The following is a 10436-nucleotide window of genomic DNA, read 5'->3' on the forward strand; positions in this document are numbered from 1 at the left end:
TTTATAATTTTCCTGATGGGGCAAAAAATTGGTGAATTTGGAAGGCGATGGGGGTGTGTAGTACAAATTAAACATTTTGGTCTTTGTGTCAGCTTCTAGCAAAGAGATTCTGAAATCCTTGAAATTTCTGAGGCAATAGGATTGTATTTGGTTATTTTCCTAAGCCCCATTGATGCAATGTTTAGATTTATTCTAATAACTTCTCACACTGTGGTACATCTCTATGACTTTATGAAGGTGACTGGTGTGACAAGACATAGAAAACATACTCTATGGCGTATTGTGTGTTTCACCCTGCCCAGAAGTGGAAGGGACTGTACTAAGTATGGAAGATGTCATAGTTGAAGGAAAATTTTTTGGTGTATAAAAGTTGGTTGGTTTTGGTAACATCACATATATTTTATCAGAAGTGATTGCCAAGAAACACAGCACAAATCATAACTTTTGGGGTCTTCATGGGGGTGTTTGGTAATGTTAGCACGTCCATTCTTGGCACTTATATCTTGTGTGAGATGAATTCAGGCAAGGCACTGGAGTTGAACAAAAGTGAAGCATGGTTTATGAAGGAAAGAGTACAGATTAAATAGACTTCATAGGTAGCAGTTAGGCATAAACCATGTGGATATACTAAGCAAACCTAAAATGATGGAAGAGATCAGAAGTTTCCTGAAAAATAACCATTGCAATTAATACATCTCAGTGTACATTGACAAAGATTAGGATAGCTCACTAAGGTCACAGGAAGTTAGAAGGTGACTCTGAGTATTTTCTTCACCTTAAAGTGGGTGCATGACAACAGTGTCTGGAGTAATAGATCTTTCACAAAGAGTCAAGCTCACAAACCATATCCTGTGTGCATTTAACTGCATTCTCACTCTATCTCCCCAAGTCTACATTCCTTCACACAGGTTGAAACCAACAACCTTGAACAAAGAATGCTGTTTTTAAGTCAGTGCTGTTTTACTTCAACCAGACCATGATTATTCATGATGCCACTAACAAACTTCTGAAATGTGCTGCCAATCTCCAACAACAACAAAAAGAACAGCTGGGAGCAGTGGTCTTCCTGGGCTAAGTGGATGCCATCTGTCCTCCCACTGCTGTGACCCCTTGTGTATTCCCACTGTATCCTTGTCTTCTTCACTTTCTCTCTTTGTTTCCCAAAGGCTCCATGCATTTGTCCACAATAAACCTTGTTCTGTCATTCTTTCATTTCTACCACATCCATTTTCCAATTTTATAACACTGTTTTCTTCATGTAATCTAAGTTCATACTTTCTATATTGTTCTCCTCACTACAGAACTCTGGTTAACAATTCACAGAATTCAGACACTGGTGACATATTTGGTGAATTTTATACTAATTTCTTTCTCTTCAGGCTGCATAATTTTAATCATTTTCTCTTCATGCTGATTCTTGGTCTTCTTTCTACAGTCCACAATCAAACAACTATTCTGGTGGTTTCATTGAACATCTTTTACATACATTTTCATAATTTCTTTTTTGTGTGGCCAGGGCTTGAACTCAGGGTGTACATCTTGAGTCACTTCACCAGTCCATTTTATGTTAGATGTTTTAGACTGAGGATCTCATGAACTGTTTACCCAGGAAGGTGTCAAATCATGATCATCCTAATCTCTGCCTCTGGTGTGAGCCTCCAGTGCATAATGTCTATATATTCCTTTTGATGATAGTCCTTTATATATGCTTCTTCAGTCCCCACCCTGCCTATCCCAGTCTAACTCCTGTCATTAGAGGAACATCACAATATGTGGTTATTTGTGTCTAGTGTTGTGGTAGAGACATTAAAGTACATTTGCCACTTCACCATAGAAGTTTTGGTTGTAGAAAATTCCACAGTGATGACTTTAGGATGGAGATTTCCCATCAATACAGAACTTGTGCAAAAACTTAACATTTCAAAGTGAATAATCCCCCCCACCAAACAACCAGTATCAAAAGTTGGAAGGAGTCTTCTAAATGTGATTGGAAAATCCTGGTAGGGTTATTGCAGGTGAAACTAACAAATTTGTGGATTATGCTAAAGCCAGCCCCATGGAGATTTTGGCTTTCAAACTTAACTACTCTCTGCCATCAGTCTTTCTTCACTGACACTTTAATTTTCTGACCTTTGTTCTTATGGATTTCTGGTGAAGGAAGTGAGTGCTTCTCTGGAGTGCCTCTTTTGCCTTCAGTTCAGACACAATGCATTGTCCATTCATCATAATTCTTGGAGTCTGGAAGTGTTGATTTTAAGTTTCTTATCTTTTTTCTTTTGTGTATGGGGATGTCTCCCTCTATGTCCTTCTATGCAGGAATCTGAAGAAGTATGTGACTCAATCTTGGTCATAATGAACATGTATTCCCCTCACTGCCCCTTCCCTGCATGGACAAATGGGAGAGCAGCCTATCAAAGGCTACGAGCAGCCCAGAGAGTCAGCCTGACCAAACCTCTGCTCCGGGAGTAAATTTTTAGCATAACTTCCCCATTAACCTCAGCATAGCTCCTGAGCAGTCTGCATTCCTTGCTGCCTTAAGATAATTGCTACCTTCATGAGTGGCCTGAACAGGTGTCTGTGAACATTCAGTTATATAAAGAAGATGCACTTAAATGTCCTTTTCATTTTTTTCTTCTATTTGTGTCAGAATATGTTAGATGTGAAGATGATATTCAGAGAACAAACGAGATCTATGTCAATGTTAGATGTCTTGTTTCTGTCTGCACAGTTATTTCTCTTATGTTAATCAAGTCAGAAGAGAAGGAAGGAGAATTATGTGAGGTACATAAACATAAGTTGAAAACATATTCCTTCTCTTCTTCCAAAATGAAAGGAAACATGTAATTCATTCTTATGTCTCCCAATTTATACACAGCTCATTTATATCATAAACATTTTTAAAGATGTTAATAACTTCAAGTAATAGCACAAGTTAGTCTTTCTCCTCATTTCCTCAAGTCTCTCTGAATTATGTATGCCTTTTAAAATATTTATACACTCTGTGTATGAGAATTGACAAAGAATTACCAAAATAATATGTGGAAAATCCTTCTAATCCCACACTAAAAATTTATTGGAAAGCCCATGTAAAAATGTAGCAACTCACCTTGTATTTCATTGGATAGCAAAGAGGATATAATCATGGCTGCTGTGGTGAGACCATCTTGGCTAAGAAGCAGAAAGTCTTTGATGAGGACTAAGCTAGGATTTAGGAATCCTAATGGCTGAGAACCATGGCTTGTCTGTTGATAAGGAATCACATCCTTGACTAGACAGCTAATACTAACAGATTCCTGTGACATGTAGCAGGACCTGAGACCCTGGGAGCCCACCAAAAACAACAGCCTCAATCTAAGCATCCAAGGCCAATTCATCATCCCTGTTTTGTGCTCAGTGTTATCCGGATGGGGGGCAGGTCTCAAGAACTAATTGTATACACTGACTTCAATCTGCAGTTATCCTGATCTCTGCCTCCTGAGTACCTATTTTTAACTGGAAAAGGCATGTTGGACCAAAATGCATGCAGAGACCTCAATGAGGAGACAGTGATGTTAGACTGAACACAGCATGGGGACAGCTCAATACCTCAGCACATGCTTTATTGGGAGAAGAATTCCTTGGAGGCATTCCCTAGCAAGAGAGCTGTATTGCAGAGCTGCTTGCTGACTGTGAATAGATATAGGAAGTTAGTGTTAGAAGTCCAAGGAAGAAGGGAGTCCCAGGGAGAACTCCCAAGAAGGTCGCTGGACAGGAATACTCTCCATTGGCCCTCTGCCACTGCTGAGATAATGGGGTCATTCTTTGAGGCTGGGTGGGAGATTTCTAGTAAATGGCTAAAGGTGAATGTTTGTTATTCTTTAGGACTGGGTGTAGAGTTTCAGAAAGCCACCTGTGATGAGGAAGGGTGCAATACTCATGTGGGTGCCTTATATTCACCCTAACAATTAGGATTACAGGCTTCAGTCACCAGCTCATGTGTCACTATGAGAGTTAATGACACATCAACCAGTTTTCCAGGAATGACAATCCCCTCTTTACAGACCACTACAAAAGCTTCAAGTCTCAGGATCTCCAGTGCTAGAGTCCTACTTGAATCTTCCCACCCTCCTGCTAGAGGGTACACCTTTGATTTTCTTTTGCTTTGCATCATACAAACAAACCTGACCTACTCTCATATCAGATCAGTAGGACTACACTGTGTTCAGTTGCCCACTGCTTCCTAAATAAACCTCTTGCTTACCCTATTTTCATTTTTGGTGAATTCTTTACCAAGATGTGTCACGAGAAACCCCAATACTTTCCTTATGTGCACTTTATCTTGTGTAGAAGTGCGACCACGTCTGCTGTTTGCTGTTGACATCCTCCATATTTCTGTTATCAGTTTCTGTTTGCATTTTGTTCCAACATTTTTTCTTAAGAAAACAATTTGAATACCTTTCCTTTCCTATTTATACTGTTTGCCTGTCAACCTGAAGGTGTGCTTTGTGTGCATAACTGACTGTTTACTCTGAGTTGTCCTGGTTCTCAGAACAAGTAAGGCACAACCAAGCCTTCCATCTGCTTGTAAAGCTTCAAGAACACAGAAACGTTTGTCATGGGGAGATACAATGACAAACAGTTTAATATCAAAATTCATTAATCACTGCTCCTACTCAAAATGAGATGACCATATATATGTTGATGGATAGTGGTGAAATATGGTGTAAATGAGTGACATAATTGCCCTAATAGACTTTGTGAACCAAATAAAATAAGTTATAAATTCACATGAAAGATAAAGGTCTTTTTTCCAGATTTTGGTTTTTTTTGGTGGCACTAGAATTTTAACACAGTACTTACCTGCCAAAGAAAGGAGCTATACCACTTAAGACCTATCTAAGCTTATTTTTCTCTAGTTATTTGGAGATAGGGTCTCCAAAATTATTTGCACAAGTTGGCCTCAAACCATGATTCACTTGGCCTCAGCCTACCAAGTAGCTAGGATGACAGGTGTGACCCACCAGGATCCAACAAATTCTTCCTTCTGTATTGTGCATTATAATGATCTTTTACATTGGAAGAGTAAATAACCATTGTTTTAAAGATATCTCAGTTAGTGATTAGCTGGGTTACAGAAGATAACACTAGGAAGAATCCAATACAAATAAAGGTGTCCTGTTCTTTTTGTAGGGTTAATTAAAAGTGGATTTCCTTTACATCATTTCTTTTTTGTTTATTTCATTTAGTTTAGTTTAGTTTTTTCTAGTAGTGGAGATGGAACCTATGGCCTTGCTCATGCTAGGCAACTGACCTACCACCAAGCTATTCAATTCTTTGCTGAAGGATTAATCGATTTTCATGATTCAATGTTTTTGGCAAAGGGCAAATAGTTCCTGAGAACCCATATCCATGAATAATTACAGCAAAAAGATTGAAGGTGTGGCTTCAGTTGCAGAGAATTTGCTTTGTAAACATAAAGACCTGAATTTAGAGCCCCGTCCCACATAAAAATACCAGAATGATGCAGAAAATGTTGATACATTTCTCAACATGCTCATCAGCCAACTGGATGAAATTGTTATGGAATTCATTAGTCAATGCCTCATAAATACATTTTGTATGAACACAATGAATACTCCCCAAGATTCAACGTTCTATGATATAATATACACTTTAAGCAATGTAAATTTATAGCACTCAACAAAGTCTTGTGTTCCCTAAATAGGAGAGTTGCTCATGTGAAGGTGCTTAGGACTTGAAATTTGGTGAGCCACAAGTAAATTCTGGAGGGTGTTCACTCCTTTCTGAAGTTATGACTGTGGATCAGGAACCATTTTCTGTACAGAATTTTGATTTTGACATGCATAGTTATTCTAGATTAACACTTTTCTATGAACACATGAAAAAATCTCTGAAGGTTAGGCTCAAAGAAAGCCACATTTTGGTAGTCTAATAGAGAAAAGGTTTTTGAATTTGGCAGTTTCTTTTTATAAGAACCTCAAAGTGACTGAATTCACATGGTCTGGGTAAGGAATATAAGGTGTTCAAACCTAGAGTTTTGTAAGTAGGGGATGGGTTTCCAGTGTTATATCCTCAGGTTTCTCTGATCATCAATAGGAACTTTTGCCTTGCCCAGCTCCTTTCAGTAGTCAGTGTGCTCTTCACCCTTGGAGCTGGGTTGAAGCATGGGAATATGTGTTTCCCTTGTGACCTTGTGCAATGAAGCCTCTTCTGAGTAGTTCCAATGTTGCTATTCATTGTTCCTGATTGCTGTGTATAATTTGTTTCCATATATATAACTTTTCCTTCACTATACATTAAATAATGTAAATCTGTTCTGGTGCCTTTTCATTTTCATGGAGAAAAACAGACCAAAATTTTTTTTTAAAGTTTGAAAATGCATTGGCCCTCTGCCTCCTTCCAAATTCCTGACTGCAGACATGAGCCCTCAATCCACGTGCAGTATCCTTGTCTGACATTCTTACCCCTCCTTCTCTGATGTCATGATATCTTTTTGGTACTCTGTACATGGAATTCGCTGAGTACACTTGTCCCATTTTCAGGAGGAATAAGCATGAAGGGCACAGACGTATAATATAAAGAAGGTGCCTATTCTGGAGGGCCATGACAACTTTCTAGAAATGAGGAAGCCTGAGCATTGGCTATTGAAGGGTATGCTCCTATAGATCAGCACAGCCAGGAGTAGCATAGTGATCCTGTCACTAGGTTCTTGCCCTAAATCATTAGCCAATCAGGGTACTATTGGTACCCTGTGTGTACCAATAGTGAGCGCCAATGTGAACGATCCTTGATGCACAATGGGGCATCAAGCTATGTGCCATGTGGCCCAGTGTCCACTGATGAGTGTCTTCTCAGACACATCAGTTTGGAAGCTGAATGATCTACAGTGAGTGCAGAACCTTAGAGGACACCTGACTGCTACAGCAGTGGTAAGTGGTGACAATATGACCAGGCACTTCATTTGGGCACAGAGGGCCACAGTCATGTCCTCAATGTATGAACTCATCCCACTTTTGATGCCACTCACTCTTTGGTCACACAGTCTGCATGGTGGGGCCAGGTAGGGAGTCAGGAACTCTCTGAACTCTCTGGACTGTCCCTGTAAAGTGATTCATCCGAGTTCACAGTCCTTACTTGATACTTGCACTCCAAACATGAGGCTCCCAGTCTGTGTGGTGTTGTCAGGGTATTCTTTGGACACTGTGGGCTTGTTAATGAAGTTTATATGGGGAATGCGCATTGCAATGCAGTGTACACACTGCTTTTCTCCAAGGTGAGTTTCTGGGTTTCTCATGAGACTTCCAGTTTCAGGGAGTAAACAGGACTTAAATGCTGAAGCTGTCCTCAGAGGCCCAGTATTCTTAGTACTGCCACTAATCCCTGAATGTCTGTGTATCCCCTACATTGGCAGAAACCATTAGAAATGAGTAACCACATGTATACATGGTTTCCCTTACAGTGGAGGGGGGACTTGGTCCACTCTCTCACATATCTGACACTGTCCTCAGACTTTTTCTCATTTTATAATGACATTATGACTAATGCAGGACATGATTTTCATTTATATATTACACTAGCAGTTTTCCCCAAAAGTAATGTATGCAGGCACCCCATCTGTTACACAGAACAGCTTTGCTTTTAAAGGGAGGATAGAACAATAGTCCAAAGAGATTTGAGGGCTTGTGGAGTGGCTGAAGTGATAGACTTCAAGGGCCTATAACACCCCCTTCAAAACAATCTGCTTGCATTAGAGTTTTTGTTTACACTGATTAATTCAGGTAACCATTACAGAAGGAAAATCATGAGCCTTTGGGAAGATGTGGGAGTATGTCAGAACTTTTAAAGGATGGATGTATCATACAATTCTAATAGGAAACGTGTTTGATGGTATGTGAATTTATCACTTGCTCTTTCATGGCTTTGTGCTTATTTACTGTGTTGCTTGTCCAATGTTGGAGTGACAAAAATTTATTTTGTCTAGTATCAAACAGGATTTTCGTTTTGATTATATCTTGTTTTTGTTCATTAGTCCTGATGTTGAACATTTTAAGGTATGCTTTTTGTTGTTCTTTTTTTTTGTTGTTGTCTTTCCTATTTCCCAAAGCAAGTTGATCATTGTCGATGGCATAGAGGAGAATAGAATCCATGTTTATTTGTTTTTTCCTTAGTCAAGGTGGAGACTTTATTAACATACTGCTCAGAAACATAGCTGTATGCACCCCTTGTTCACTGACTACCCTGGAGGACTCTCAAGCAGGGAAAACCCTGAGGCTCTTCCAGACAAACCTCTACTCCTCATCACATGTCCACTCCACTGCACCGAATCAACTGTGCACCAGCAGCTGATTTCTGTGACACAATCCCAAGAACAACACCCTCCCTGTTTTTCTCTGTCTTGACAGGATGTGTCACACATTTTTGACCATGGACATAGGCATTTGGATATCAAGTCAAGTTCCCAAGTAATTTAGTGCTGTTTTAGTTATTTTTAATGTAGCATCTTGCATTTTCACCATTGCTGCCTCATACTATAATCCTTCTACAGATAATTCCCATGTTGGTAGAACTGTTCCCAGGTTGGTCCCAAACTGTGATCCTACCCATCTTTGTCTCCTGAGTAAATGAGTTGCCAGGCATTAGCTACCACATACCAGCACACACTATGATATTTCTGAAATACAATTTTTTCTTTGATGTCATGATCATCCAAGTTTACAAATATGAACTCCCTTCTTTTGCTTTGCATCTGGGACTGTGATTTAATTGATTCAGTTTTGCCATTCATTCTATAATCATCTTATCATTGATAATTTCTGTATCTTCTTTAATGCTACCAACAGTGATGTAGTTCACCTTTTGGGGGGGAATTGGGTTTTGAACACAGGACTTTGCACTTGTAAAGCAGGTGCTTTAATTCTTAAGCCAAACCTCTTCCTCACATTTAAGAGATGACTAGGATTTTGAGAATCTTCTATTTAAAGCAGCTCTTTGTGGTTCCACACCTTTTCCTCAATCAATTGACATTATTAATTCTGAACAAGAGCATGAAAATTGAATAATAGTTACAGAAAATATCGCATGTACATAAGGACTGCAAAAATTGCAATGAATTTTTGGAGAAAAGGAAAATGTGGTTGGAAATAAAGATCTGACAAAGAAAGAGTGCTGAAAAGAGTTAAATGAAGATATAATAAATCCTTTCTCTCCCTTGGGCATACAGAGTTTAAAGTTACAGATTCAAATTTGCTAGGCACATGATCTAACACTGGAGCCATGCCTCCTGTCTGCAAATCATATATTCACATTTGTTATCATCTATAAATGCAAGTACTGGGTACTTACAGTTTCTGAAAAGAAATGATAAATGAGAGCAACTGGATATTTTATGGAAGGGAAGACACTGGAGCATTGCATGATACCTGCATTGACCCTAAGCTGTGTAATGTTATTTGAAAGTATACTGCAGGCCTTTGATGTGTCTGTTGAGGAAGTGCTAGGCCTGAGTTCAAATGTCAGGATCACAAAAATGTGGATGAAAGACTCAGTTGTGTTACTGTACAATTAAAATCCCATCCAGTGGGGGGTGGTCACATGTTGCACAAAGATTATCAATTGGCTGCCGGTGAGGGTTATTTAGTGAGATTCTGTCTCAAAATGAAAAGATACAGGGATGAAGCTCATCATTAGACAGATTTGCTAACTATTACAAGGTCTTGGGCTAAACCCTGTAACACACACACACACACACACAGGAAACAAAGGAACAAACTGCATTAACATAAACTGCAAGTACGCATTGCAAAATGAATTAATGTAACAAATAAAATAATAATAAAAGAAAGATATCCTAATAGTGAAAACAAAATGGAATACAGGAATACACAAATACATGGGAACTTGATCCAGAGACTGGTGGCTCTTCCCTGTACCCTTAGCTATTCTGCAAATACTGGTAGTGTTGGCAATAATGGCGCCCATAGGTTTCAGTTCTTCCTGTACCCTTAAGCTTCTGTTTTCCAGGGTCACGGTCCTGCCTCCCAGGGTCACAGTCCTGCCTCAAGTCTAGCTTGAATCCTCCTTCTGCCCCAACCTCCAATCAGCATGAACCATAAGATCCTAACCAATCAGATCATGCTGAGACTCACTGAGGGGTATTTAAGCACCTGCCCTTCTCTCTCTCTCTCTCTCTCTCTTTCTCTTTCTCTTGGCTCTCTCCCTCTCTCCCTCTCCCACCTGGTGAACAATTTTTCTAAGCAGAGTTTGACTGTCATTCTGTTGTCAGTCTCACTGGGAACTAGGTGTACAGAAAGGACCTACCAGTGCTAGGCTTTTCATGGTCTTTTTTTTTCCTGACTACACTGGAATTTGAACTCAGGTTCTCATGCTTGCTAGGCATGTGCTCTTACCTCTTGAGTGACCCCACTAGCCCTTTTAGG

Source organism: Castor canadensis, chromosome 14, assembly GCF_047511655.1.
Source record: "Castor canadensis chromosome 14, mCasCan1.hap1v2, whole genome shotgun sequence".
Classification (NCBI taxonomy): Eukaryota; Metazoa; Chordata; class Mammalia; order Rodentia; family Castoridae; genus Castor; species Castor canadensis.